This window comes from Solanum dulcamara, chromosome 3, assembly GCF_947179165.1.
Source record: "Solanum dulcamara chromosome 3, daSolDulc1.2, whole genome shotgun sequence".
Lineage (NCBI taxonomy): Eukaryota > Viridiplantae > Streptophyta > Magnoliopsida > Solanales > Solanaceae > Solanum > Solanum dulcamara.
In genome coordinates, this window is record NC_077239.1 from 14,817,973 (window position 1) to 14,831,898 (window position 13,926).

At 35.6% G+C, this 13,926-nt stretch overlaps 1 long non-coding RNA gene across 1 annotated transcript; it reads left to right on the forward strand.

Moving 5' to 3' along the window:
• Positions 1-13,105: 13,105 nt before the first annotated feature.
• On the forward strand, positions 13,106-13,642 carry LOC129881567 (uncharacterized). Its single transcript, XR_008765617.1, has 2 exons — positions 13,106-13,193; positions 13,290-13,642. It is a non-coding gene; the product is annotated as an uncharacterized LOC129881567 (long non-coding RNA).
• The last annotated feature ends 284 nt before the right edge of the window (positions 13,643-13,926 follow it).

Sequence of the window (13,926 nt, forward strand, 5' to 3'; positions counted from 1 at the left end):
GCGCCAATGATAGGCCTAACGATTTAAAGGATGTATAACGTCCTTTGAAATATTCCATTGCCCCCAAAAAATCATATTTATACAAGCTTTATGAATAAACTGAATGGAGATACATAATAAGAAAATGGGATACAAATAATTGATCCCACAAGGTGCAATCCTAAACTAAGACTTCGTAGAAAATCTTTCAGTCTTGACTTCTTGACATCTCTAGACGCCAACGCCTTTTGGATGAAGTACAACTTGTGAAGATCATTCTTTGACTAGACTAAGTTACTAAAATAAACTTTCAATCCCGAGGGACAATGGTTTGTCAAACGGCGTATATAGCTTTCAAATTTAAATGCATAGGTATGATCGTCCATTTAGGACGAGGGCCGTTTTAGACTCAAGGTTATCTTTCTAAGGGGCCCAATATGCCTTGGATATTAGGTCGTCTTAGGCCAATGCACTAAATTAAGATTTTTATTTTGTCCTACGCTAGGTGGACTAGAGTGGGATTTGAAAAGAGACTGGATACCCGAGTCGGACAAACTGCGGGCTGAATATAATAAACGGCATTGGACGACCACGAACCAACTACCCATTTATTAATTCAAGAAGTAATGATTATTTTCTGAAGGAACAGCCGCAAGTGACTACGTAACCGTCCTTAATTCTAATGCAAACTATTTGTCATTTGGCGGAATTTAATGTCATGAAGTGCAACAGTTATAATTTGTGAAATTTAAATAAATAATAACAAATAAACATTATTATAAACATAGTCAAATAATCAATTTAGAACCTATTAAATTCCCCAGCAAAGTCGCCATTTCTGTTATATCGTAAAAAGATGGTTTAAAATTAATTTCAACTTTTTAGAGAAAAAATTAATTATAGAAAAGAAGAGTCGCCACTTAATTTTTTTTAAAAATTAATAAAAATTAATTTAAAAGACCATAACAGATTTAAGTTTTAAAAATTCAGAGAAAAATGTACGATATTCTTATTTCCAATTTGAGAAGGTGTTAACCATTGAAAGTGGCCGCTAACGCACGGTTATCTCCGGCGATTTAAAAAATTATTTGATTAACTTTTGAAAATATTATTTTAAAAGGAAATGAAGACTTTAAAATTATTTTTTTAAGAAAAAATGATCAAATTTAAAGATTGAATATACATGTGTATATAAAAAAAAGTAAAAGTTTATTGAATGACTAAGTAAAGGTAAAAATAATTTAAATAGTAAATTAGCATGAATTGACTTATCTTTAGGTGAATCTAATTAAGTAAAAATAATTAAAATTAATATTTAAGCAAGCATAAATAACATAAGTAAATAAACTATTATAACCCGAATCAATATAAATAAACAATAAATAACACATGAAAATATGGCCAGACACTTGTTTCTGTACGCCTGAACTAAGTTGTTGGGTCATCTGTGTTTTGGGCCTTAAGCACAATTTTACTATATATCACAGTTGTATATACATTGTATATCGGACTATATATACGATGTACACAATGTATACAATATTATTTCTTTATATCAAACTATATACACACAGTATACCATATGTTTGTTCCATGTATCTGCTATATATCACTGTATATCAGATCATATATACACTGTATATCATTGTATATAACATTGTTTTCTTACATATCAAACTGTATAGATATTGTATATCACTGTATACGACACTGTTTTCCACCTCTATTCCGTGTATACAATCCAATATCAATATACAAACCATGTATATTAGCTTTTTTTCCATGTATCAACCTTTCAACAATTCGAACAAGATGATGTGAGACTTAAAACTCAATGATATGCAAGGATGAAGTCCAAAGATGAATTCGAATTGATATCACATGGACCAAAATAAAATTATATAAGAATTTACTCATTTTAAACTAAACCAAGGAATATATCATGATATTTTAAGTTATCAAATTGATGGGCATCCTAGAAGTGACTAACAATATGCATATATGTAGACAAAGGAAAGAAAAGAATAAATATATTTAAGTAACTAAAGAATACAGATTTAATATATACACTATATTAGCTCAAATATTAAAGTAAGAATTAAATCAATTAGGCAATGAAAGTTTTAATTAAATAACAATTTAAAGCATATTTTGTTATCTAAATCATGTTAAAAGAAGAAATTGAAAACATGAAAATCTATATTGTCAAAGAAACTTACTTGGAAAAAATGAATAAAACTAAAAGCTTTCATGAAATACTCCTAACACTTGCTAACTATAATTTTTTTTATCATTAATATAATTATTCTTAATACATGCTAACTAAAAAAATAAGACTACAAATCAACTAAATATAAAATATAAAATAATTAAATAATATAAAGCTGAGAAAATATTTTACCACTTTCCGGGCAGTGAGACTAAAAACGACGAGCGGAAGACAACTTCACCACCACCTTAGAGCTTGATGGAACTCCAATCCACAAAAAGAAAAATTGAAAATTTAGACTCGAACCTTCATGGTTTTGATGTTATAAGAATATTGTTCTTAGCCTAGATTTCGACTTCAATATTTTATTTTTCTTGAAGAAAAATATAGATTGAAAGCTAGTAATTTTCACAACTTTTAGGCCGGGAAAAAAAAGTCCAAACTCCTAGCCAAGTTAAAAAAATTTCTAACTTTGGGGTAACTAAAAAACCTTCCACTTTTTTCTTTTTTCTTAATGAGAATATGAGCCTTTATATAGGCTCCAAAAACCCCAAATTCTTCATCAATTTTCGATGTGGGAGAATGGATTTTTTTTGTAGAAAAAATTAAAAATTTGAAAAATACAAACTATAATTAAACTAACCTAACTAATATTGTATTTAGTAAAAAATAAAATCTTTTGAGATAATTTTTGAATAACCACATAAATAGTAATCAAATATATAGTTATATAGTTAAAATTTATAAAAAGATAAAAATAGTTAACAATAACATGAAAATATCTTTATTTTTATAAAAGCTAATTATTTCAAAAATGTTCAAAATTTAAAAAAACTCGATAGCTAATTTGCATTATGAAGGATCAAAATTGGGTGTCAACAAAGGGTATTTGTTCTTGACAGTGACCTTGTACAACTATTTATAATCAATGCACATCCTCATAGACCCATCATTCTTCTTCACAAACTGAATAGGTGCACCCCAAGGTGACACACTAAGGTGAATAAATCCCTTTCTCAACAAATCTTGTAACTTATCTTTCAATTCCTTTAACTCTGCCACAGCCATGAGATAAAGTGTAATAGAAAAAGTGGGACAAATCTTGTAACTTATCTTTCAATTCCTTTAACTCTGAATAGTGCCCGGCTCCAAGTCAATAGCAAAGTCAATATCTCTATCCGGAGGAACTTTTGAAAGATTCGTAGGGAAAATATCAGCAAACTTCTTAACAACGGGAATAGACTCCATAGGACATACACCCTATATCAATCAATCTCTGAGCCCACATATAAAAGATGGCCTTACTAGGATAAGAACCACTAGTACACTTCTACTCGATCCTCAAAACACCAGGTATCACTAAAGTCACAGTCTTAGCATCGCAATCAAGAATAGCATGATGAGGAGAAACCCAATCCATACCAATATCATATCAAAGTCCATCATCCACAAAATAATCATGTCTACCCAAGTATCATACCCGGACAAAAAAATAAGACAGGATCGATACACTCGATCCACCACTAAGGGTTCACCCACAAGTAGGAAAACATGAACAGGCACAGGCATGCGATCATAAGTCAAATCAAAACCAGATGCAAAATAGACAGAAGCATAGGAGAATGTAGATTCAGGATCAAATAACACAAATGCAGGTCGATGGCAAACTGGGACGATACCTATAATAACTGCATCAAAAGACTTATCCTTGGGTCTCCTCAAAAAAGTATAACACTGATCTCCCCTACAGCCGTTAGTCTGCACGGTACCTCTACCTACTCCTTGTGGCACTATAGTTCTATAACACCTCTACCTCGAGTGTGACCACCTCTATCTGTTTGAGCTCTGCCTCGACCTTGGGCCGGAGGCACTGGTGCTCTCGCTAGAATATAATAGGTATGTTCGGGATCGGTATGAACCTATAATGGGAAATGAAGGATCAAGTGGCCAGTATCCCCACAACTATAGCAAGATCCCAAAATGAAATATTGTTGTGCTAAACTAGATGAACTCATCTAGCTACCTCAGTCCATCGGCCTCTATTGTGATTCGTAGTAACCTTGACCCGCACTGTATAACCCACGAGGTATCTGACCACCCTCAAAAGATGGCAAAGAAGAATGAACCGGATCTATACGCTAGAAGGAACCACTCCTCTGTAAGAACCTCTACCTCCAGATGAGGTACCCAAAAACTAACTAGAAGCACAGGCCCTTTTAGGGTCCCCAAACTACTCTTTCTACATCAACTCCGCCTCCTTGGTGGTACCCATGATGGACTGGAAGGAATCCCCCTCTCAAGAAGATCGAAACATTGATGTACAGATAGAATAAGTCAGTCTTCGCATAAATCTAAAAACCAGCTTTGTTTTATCTGGAAGGACAACCATGGCATACCTCGACAATTAGTAGAAACATGTCTCATACTCAGAAACTGTGAGGCTATCTTGCCTCAAACTCTCTCCCTCACACTCCAAGGGAAAAAACAGTCAGAAAAAGAACTAGCAAACTCATCCCAAGTCACCTACTGCAACCCCACTAGCCTGGAACTCAAATACACCCTCCACTACTCTCAGGCTAGCCAACGTAATTGAAGTGTAGAATATTGAACTCCATGGGTCTCAGCTAATTCCATTGTCTCCAATAACTCTCTGCATATGGTTAGAAACTCTTGTGCATCCTTATTCTTCCCATCCTGAAATAACGGTGGGTCTATTTTACGAACCTCTCATATCAAGCTACTCATCATCGGTCAACATAACTGCAGGTACACCCTGAGCTTTCTCTCAATGTACTCTACCTTCATCAATGATAGGACCCGTAGGTGGATGATCCACCAGACCCTAAACCCCTGGATCGTGATGCTACTTCGGGGTCTGTGCTCAAACTCTAGTCTATTAGCCCTATGGCGTGCCTACAACATCCAGATAAGACTCTAGCACACCCAATATCCTCAATAAGGTATCTTGAAACAATGGTGTCATGACCTCTAGAAGGACTTGGTCCCAACCAACCTCAATATATATCTCTGGAGAAGCCTCTCTAGCACGACTTTGGGCTGGTACTGCTCTTTAGGCATGGCCTCTACTTGCAACCTCTTCACGCCCACGATCTCTAGCTGGACCTTTACCTCTACCCCTAGCTGGACCTCTACCTCTACCCCTAGCTGGGGTCCCAACATCATCCTCGAGGACTGCCTCCCTTCTACCAAAAGTTGTAGCTCTGTTCCTCATATATGCCAAAACAATACGTGATCTTAAGCATTAGGCATAGCAACACCTGATGATAAGAAAGAATGAATAAAAGGAGTTTGCTAACAGTCTTTATAGCCTCTCAAAAATAAGTATAGACATCTCTATACCGATCCTCGAGACTCTACTTAGAATTGGGTTGTACACATGAGACCTATGAACTTGGGGCTCTAATACCATTTGTCATAGCCTAAATCTGGGTGTGATGACACTTATCTATTCCCACCGAACAAATCAGCCTAAACTCAATAATTGCAGAATATAATGCGGAAGTAGTTTAAAATAGATATACAATAGAAAAAAGTGGAAGTCTTAGTCAACTCCAACCCCCCCCCAAAAAAAAAGATTAGTTGTCACATGTACAAGCCTCTAATAAAGTGATAATGAAAATAAATACAAGTTTCAAAATCTTTATCACTTGAATAGAACAAAGTACAAGTAAATAGAAACAAGAAAGATCGTTGGCAATAACAACTACCTCTCAAGTCTCCTCTGTAAGCCTCAAATGAAAGGAAAAAAAACTGAATCACATTTCGGGGCTTGGAACCTACACAAGTATAGATAGCAAGGAGTGAGTATCACCGACACGGTACCTAGAAAGTGAAAAACTAAGACCAAGCAAATTTAATAGAATGTAAGTACTCCTGTCATACCAACCGAACCCCTCAGACTATAATTTGCATAGAAATCAACCTAGTCTAACAGTTCTAACATGTCACGACCTAAAACCTGAGGTCATGATGGCACTCATCCCAAACCCCTTCCCAATATGTAAGCCAAAAAATAAAACCATAAGAGACTCCCAAAGAAAAGTCAGACAACAAATAGATGCAAAATAGAATACAACAAATAAAATACCCCAAAACCTGATGTCAGAATTTTTAAGAGCATCTAAATACAAATTTGAATCTGAATACACAATTTAAGTCTCTGAATATAGAAAAGACTGTAAATGAAAGATGAACTAGCGGCGATCTGGATCCCAATATCTCACCACTGATCTAATGATGATGAATCTGCAAGAATCAACTACGCACTGGGTACCCTGACTAGTATCTATATCAAAAAGGGACATAGAAGCAGGGGACCTATCGTATACACTTATTGAGCTGTTCTACCAAGCAGGACCCATGGGGGTCTCGCAGAGCATATAACTCGTCAGAATCTCAATGTATCAACTATCTCTCCACTCAACTCATGGCCAATGTCTCATTCGCTTGCCACCTATCTCGTGGTCAAGGATACAAAAGATGTCATATTTTCTTTCTAAAAAGGATTTCCACGATCTTCAACTTCCCAATGATCAATAACAGTATGAATGAGAATGGATGCAATCATAATATATATAAGGCATGGAGGTAATACTCAACTCAACATGTAGTACAAGGTTCAAAGTTCTCAAAACTTAACCTAAGCATGATATTCACCCTTGCGATAGTAATGGGAAGGAATTACATCTAATTAAGTGTTTACCCCTTTCTCAACAATATCTCAATACTCAGGCATAATCAAAACCCTAAACTCAACCACTCAAGTGGGCATTACAAATCAAACAACCCTTTTACATCTCCACTTATTTAAGTCATAGATCATACATTATCAATCACAGATAAAATATCATATAAGGTCCCCACACGAACTATACAACACATAGAAGCCCCCACACGGGCATCACAAAATCAATTATCAGTCCCAAACTACATTATGACCCAATTTCAAAGTCTACAACATAGAATTTGACTAATTACCCTGACTCAGCCCCAAGAAAGATAGTCAAACCTACCTCAATTGTCGAAACCTAACTCGAACGCTTTACTAGAGGAACAATGTTTGAATTCAATGCCCGAAGAGATAAACCACTATCAAGAATAAAACATACGAGTCATAAGGAGTTCAATGACACCCATATTGATAGATTTCAGAACCGGGGGTAAAATTATCTAAAAATTGATCATTTTCCAAAAATGGCCAAATTTGGAATTTTATCGCAAAAACATGTTCTTCTAGTAATAAAGAACTCGTGGTTGAAAAACCCACAAAAATAGAGTTCAAAATGGGTTAGAAATCACCATTTGCTTAAATTCAAATTAGGAAAGAAAACAAGGAATTTAGGTTTTAAAACTAAAGATTACAAGTTGAAATCATGATATCAATGATGGAATATGAAAGATTTTAGTGAAATATCACTTACCCACGAAATTAATCGAATAATTCTCTCCAAAATTGCCCCAACAAGCTCAAGAAACTCAAAAATGGTGGAAATGGGAGTTTTCCCAACTAAATACTATTCAGGTAAAAAATGACCTTCGCGATCGTGATACATTAAAGTTTGCGATGGTGAAAGGAACGAAAAGGAAAACACATCATGATCGTGAACCCCCTCTCACTATCACGAAGGTAGAAACCTTTATACATCGCGATCGTATGGACTGAGGTCGCGATCGCTATGAACGATGAAGAGCTACACCAGAACCAGAAACAGCAGCTGAAACTCAATCAAAAAATTTCTTGGTTGAACCCTCAAAAATCATTCGGAGTTTGATAAAAATAAATCAGATATGATACTACAATGAATTTGACATTCCAGACTTAATGGAATTATCAGATTTCCAAAATGAAGCTGTTTTGACCAAAATATCCTCCCGGATCCCTTGTTTTCCTAAAACTCAACTTTTGGCCTAAAAACTCAAAATGACGATTAAGTTCCCGAGGCTCTAAGTCAATGTTCAACTAGACCAAACTTAACGTTCTAGATACGGAACTGATAGAATTTTCATCCGATGCTCGGATCTCAAAATGTTGATCGAAGTCAAACCAACTTATTTAAAACTTCACTTTTCAACTTAAGACCTCAAATTCACATATCAACCCCAATTCTATTTCTGATGACTCTCCTAGACCAATTTCCACATTTTGGAGCTGATGGAACTAACGAAATCCCGTTCTAAGACTCGTAGCTCCGATTGGTACCAAAAACCACTTTTTCACAACTTAACTCTATAGAACTCAAGAATTTGCCCATTTCACTATTTATTAAGACTTTAACACATTCAACCACACAAACTAAACAAATAGTATTTAGGGGCACTAATAATAGGGGTAAAATAATAATTTTGCACAAATTTTTAAAAATGATCCTCATGATCATTACAACATCTACCATTAAAAAAGATTTTTTCCCTCGAACATAAGATAGAGGAAAGTAATAGGAATCTCAAAAGGTTGAGGGAACCGAGCCAGCATATCAGATTCTAGCTCCCAAGTCGCCTCCTCAACAAGACAATGTCGCCACTACACCTTGACCGAAGCGATCTCCTTGGTATTGAGCCTACGAATCTATCTTTCTAGGATAGCTAGTGTCTCCTCCTCATAAGTCAAATCCGAACCTAATTCTACCACATCATGAGAAATCACATGGGACTCATCTGGTATGTACTTGCGAAATATAGAGACATGAAACACCGGATAGACAGTCAACAATCTATGGGGTAAGGCCAACTCATAAGACACTCCACCTACTCTCCTCAGAATCTCAAACGGGCCAACAAACATCGGGTTAAGCTTGCCTTTCTTCCCAAACGTCATCACACCTTTCATAGGTGATATTTTAAGCACATGCAATCACCCATCATGAACTCTAAGGGATGAACCTTCCTATCAGCATAGCTCTTTTGATGACTCTAAGCTGTCAATAATCGACCCTGAATCAAGCGTACCCGCTTTATAGCATCTCTAAGTAAGTCAATATCTAATGCATCAATCGCAACTGCATCAAACCACCGAATGGGTGACCGACACCTACGACCATATAATGCCTCAAATGGTGCTATCTGAACACTGGAGTGATAACTTTTATTATAGGAAAACTCCATTAAATGCAAGTGTTGGTCCCATCGGGAATAAAAATCAATCACACAGGCCCTAAGTATATCCTTCAACACTGAATAGTCCGCTCGAACTGGTTATCAATCTGGGGATGAAATACTGAACTCATCTCTAGTCGCATACCCAAACCACACTATAATGCCTCCTAAAAGTGAGAGGTGAATATTGAACCCCAATCCGATACAATAGAGATCGGCACCCCATGCAACCAACAATCTCCCAGAGATAGATCCTAGCTAACTGCTCTGTATTGTAGCTAGTCTTCACCGGAAGGAAATGGGATGACTTGGTCAATCAGTCCACAATTACCCAAACAAAGTCATACTTAACCAATGTCATAGGTAATCCAGACACAAAATCTATAGTAATACTCTCCCACTTGCACTTGAGAATGGGCATCCTTTGCATAGGACCGCCGATTTCTGATGCTCATACTTTACCTGTTGGCAATTCAAACACTTAGATACAAAATTATCTTCATTCCACACTACCAATAATGCTATTTGAAGTCATGAAACATCTTTGGTAACCCCGGGTGAATTAAATACTTGGAACAATGAGCCTCCTCCAATATCATATGTACCCAATCACCAACCTTGGGCATACAAATTCAACCATTAATCCTCAAAACTCCCTCTGGATTAAGAGAGGTTGATTTTTCTTTGTCACTCAATAATCTATCTCGAATGTCCCTCAACTTGTCATCCTCAAACTGGTGTACACTAATCTGGTCCATTAAGGTAGACTTAGCCTCCACAAAGGCCAAAATGCTAGGATGTGTTGAAATATCAAGTCAGGCCAACTGCCTAGACAATGGCTGAACCTCCAAAACCAAAGGTCTCTCATCCTCCCTAAGAAAGGCCAAACTACCCATACTAGGTGCTTTGCGACTCAAAGCATCTGCTACCACATTAGCTTTGTCCGGATGATAAAGAATGGTGATGTCATAGTCTTTCAATAACTCCAACCACCTATGTTGCCTCATGTTCAGATTTGACTGAGAAAAGATGTACTTAAGGCTACAGTGGTCCGTAAAGACCTGACAATGCACCCCATAGAGATAGTGTCTCCACAACTTTAGAACGAACACCACTGTTGCCAATTCTAGGTCATGGGTAGGATAGTTCTTCTTGTGTACCTTCAATTTTTGAGAATCATAGGCTATAACTCTACCCTTTTGCATCAATACACCACCCAACTCTACTCCCAATGCATCACAAAACACAATAAAGGCCACACCCTCCTCGAGTAAGGCTAGAATATGTGCCAAAGTCAATAACTCCTTGAGCTTTTGAAAGCTCACCTCACATTCATCAGTCCACTGAAATGCCACATTCTTTTGAGTTAGCCTAGTCAATGGGATTGCAATAGAAGAGAAACCATGAACAAACTGATGATAATAGCCTGCCAACCCAATAAAGCTCCAAATCTCGATAGCTGAAGTAGGCCTAACCTAATCACGAACCACTGCAACCTTGGCTGGATCGATCATAATACCATCCTTGGTCACCACATGACCTGGATTTCTACCATATGAAATTGTAGATTGTCTTTGTTGTTGGCTTAAAGAAAGTCTAAGAATAATCTTTTAAAGGCACAACTACAACTGGTTCATAGGAAATATATGCAGGACCAGGTACCACAATAGAGCTTCAGTGAGGAAATGCTCATATTAAGATTGAGGTTGTGGAACTAAGAAAATAGGTAGAGGATCTAACATAGCAAATACGAAGCGATCAGTTACTATAAATGGACATTTTACAAGTTGCTTTTCAAAATCATGTTTGCCTACCCTTATGTCCTCTTTTCATCTCTATGTCCTTTTTTATATCCTATTTTCCTTGGTTATTCCTTTTTTTGTCTCCTTGTCTCTTGTCCTATAATGATGTGGTATCTCTAAGTAGATTTTGAGGATCCTATTTGTTGTTTGGAGTGCTAACCTGTTAATCTATATGAAAATGGACTTATCTTTGATTTTATTCATTGTTGTTCTCTTTCTTACATGTTTTTTTGATTTTTCTCATGTTATTATTGCCCTACTGATCATGAGTAAACATTTCCTTTTTGTCACTTTTCCTCATGTTACTATTCACTTTATTTTATGATGCTAAAAGGGAAAAGTTTTATATGAGGGGAAACTCTTATTTAAGGGAGAACTGGAACTGGTATACTAGTTATAGTGGAAATTGGTATGATAGATGTTGGTGATAGGGGGAACTGGTACGATAGGTGTTAATGACAAAAGAAATTGTCATACTATAAGAGTTTTCTTGATAAATGAGGAGTGTCATTTGCCATCAATAAGAAAGGGATCACATATGTTGCTTAAAGAACCTGATTCATTTTGCAGAGTCAATTGTATGAGAATATGATTCTCAAGAGAAACATACTTCATGTGTTTGTCATTATCAAAAGGGAGGATTGATGATGCATAGTTATTGTAGTATTATGCTTTGTTTTGATAATTTAAAAAACTTATCGAGAAATCAGATGAGTTATCAAATACGCATCAGGATTTGTAAGATTGAAATGCTCATTCAGGGGAGAATACTTATTGAGGAGGAGTTGTCTCTAAAAGTCAACTATATGAGAATTGAATTCTCGTGAGGAACTTTCTTCATGTGTCTTTCATCATCAAAAAGAGTAAAATTGATGATGCATTATTACTGCAATACTATGCTTTCTTTTGATGATTTGTCAAACTTGCGGAGGAACCAGATGAGTGACCAAATACATACCAAATGCTCATTCAAGAAAAAATACTCATTCGGAGAAACGATTTTATAGTGGAATCTTACTTCATAGGGAAACTAATAAAGGCTGCACACCAGGACGATCAGTATGAGTCAACTCTCATAGTTGTCCAAAGTTGTAAAGTCGTTATCACTGTTGTAGAAACACAGCTCTATAGAAAAGTTATTGTGGTATCCCTCTCTTGTCAAATGGTCAAAAATTTTACTTCTCTCATCCTCCATGTGTATTCAACATACCAAGAGATGGAAATTTAAGCCTTACAAAATCAAAATATTCATATTCTCTCTGTAAAGCCACCAAGGTGCTCCAACAAGACAAAGTTTCAACAACCGAAGAGCTTGTTCATTACAATTGATTTCATCTTAAATTCTAGGTTGTTGAGTCTTTATCTTTTGCTCTAATATTGTAAACCTACTCCTCTTATGAAAAACTTGTGTAGGCATTTTATTCTCTCTTATCTTGTAGATTTGAATTGTGGGCTAGAGTTAGCCATTATAGTGTTGTGGACTAGAGTTAGTCAGAGTTATAGTTTTGTGGAATAGAGTTAGCCTTGATTGTGTTTCAATAAAGTTATTGTAAAGAGTGCTTACAATAGAGTTATTGTAAGGGTGAGGAATTAAAAGTTTGATTCCTAAGTTATAATCTGAAAGTTGCTCGGTGTTTTGGTGGAGATTTGAAAAATCCTAATAGGGTAGGCACGACTAAAAATAAGTTGTTTTCCGACTACAACCACCGACTACAAATGTGTGATCGAAAATCTAGGTAATTTTTTGACTAATGTAATTGATACATTAAAATTTATGTTATTTTAATTTTTAAAATTTTTACCCAACTATGATTTCAACTACTATAGTCATAAGTTTTGTGAAATAAAATCAACAAAATAATTGACCGGTTATCCGATTATGATAGTCAGCAACTTGTTAAAATAATTTTAAAAAAATACTTTTAAATGGCGACTACTATAGCCGGTCATGTTACAATATTTTTTAACTAAAAATTAATTACATTTTCCGAATACTATAATCAGGTAAAATACTAAAAATTAATTCACTCAACTCTCTCAGTTCTCTCACTACCGTATCTCTCAATTTTCTCACTACCGTCTCTCTAAAGGTAAAATCGTTTCATACTCTAAAGGGATCTCTTAATTGTGCTGGTGTTTATGTTTATAGCAGATTTATACTTGAATTTTTTTTGGTTTTATTTCAGTTCATGCTAAATCGAGATTTTTTGGATATGAAGATGTTAGGATTCAGAGATTAAAAGGCTCCTTCTGTGCATAATGCAACTCCAAAAAAATGGGTCTCCACCTCTAGTTCTCCATTGGCCTAATTCCTCTTAGATTTGAAGTAACGTTGAAGTTGCACCAACTGCGAACTTGAGGGTTTCACGGAGTTTGGGAAAAAATTAAATTTCTTATTTATAGGGTTTCAATTTGGTTGAGGTATTGTAAACTCACCTCCTCTTGAGAGTTTCAATTTGGTTGAGATAATGTAAACAATGAACTCTAATTTTATTCAAAATAGTATATTATTGTTGCCTCGGTATTTTGCACCAGCTGAGATTATGACCTACTGTTAGTTGGTTGGGACCTTGAGTGACTAATAAATGATTCGTTTGCATTTTAACAGCTAACTCTTTAATGTTGTGAATTAGAATGGCTTTTTACAGAAACTGTAGACTTTAGGCTATCAGCAGGAAAAATTTTCATCCACAATTTTACAACTCAAGTAGTACCTTTAGATAAATAGTGGTATTTTTGTGATTCAAGATTTGTGCTCATGTGTTAGGTATTTGGTCACTGGCATTACAAATGAAAATACATAAATTCGATGATGACTTGATT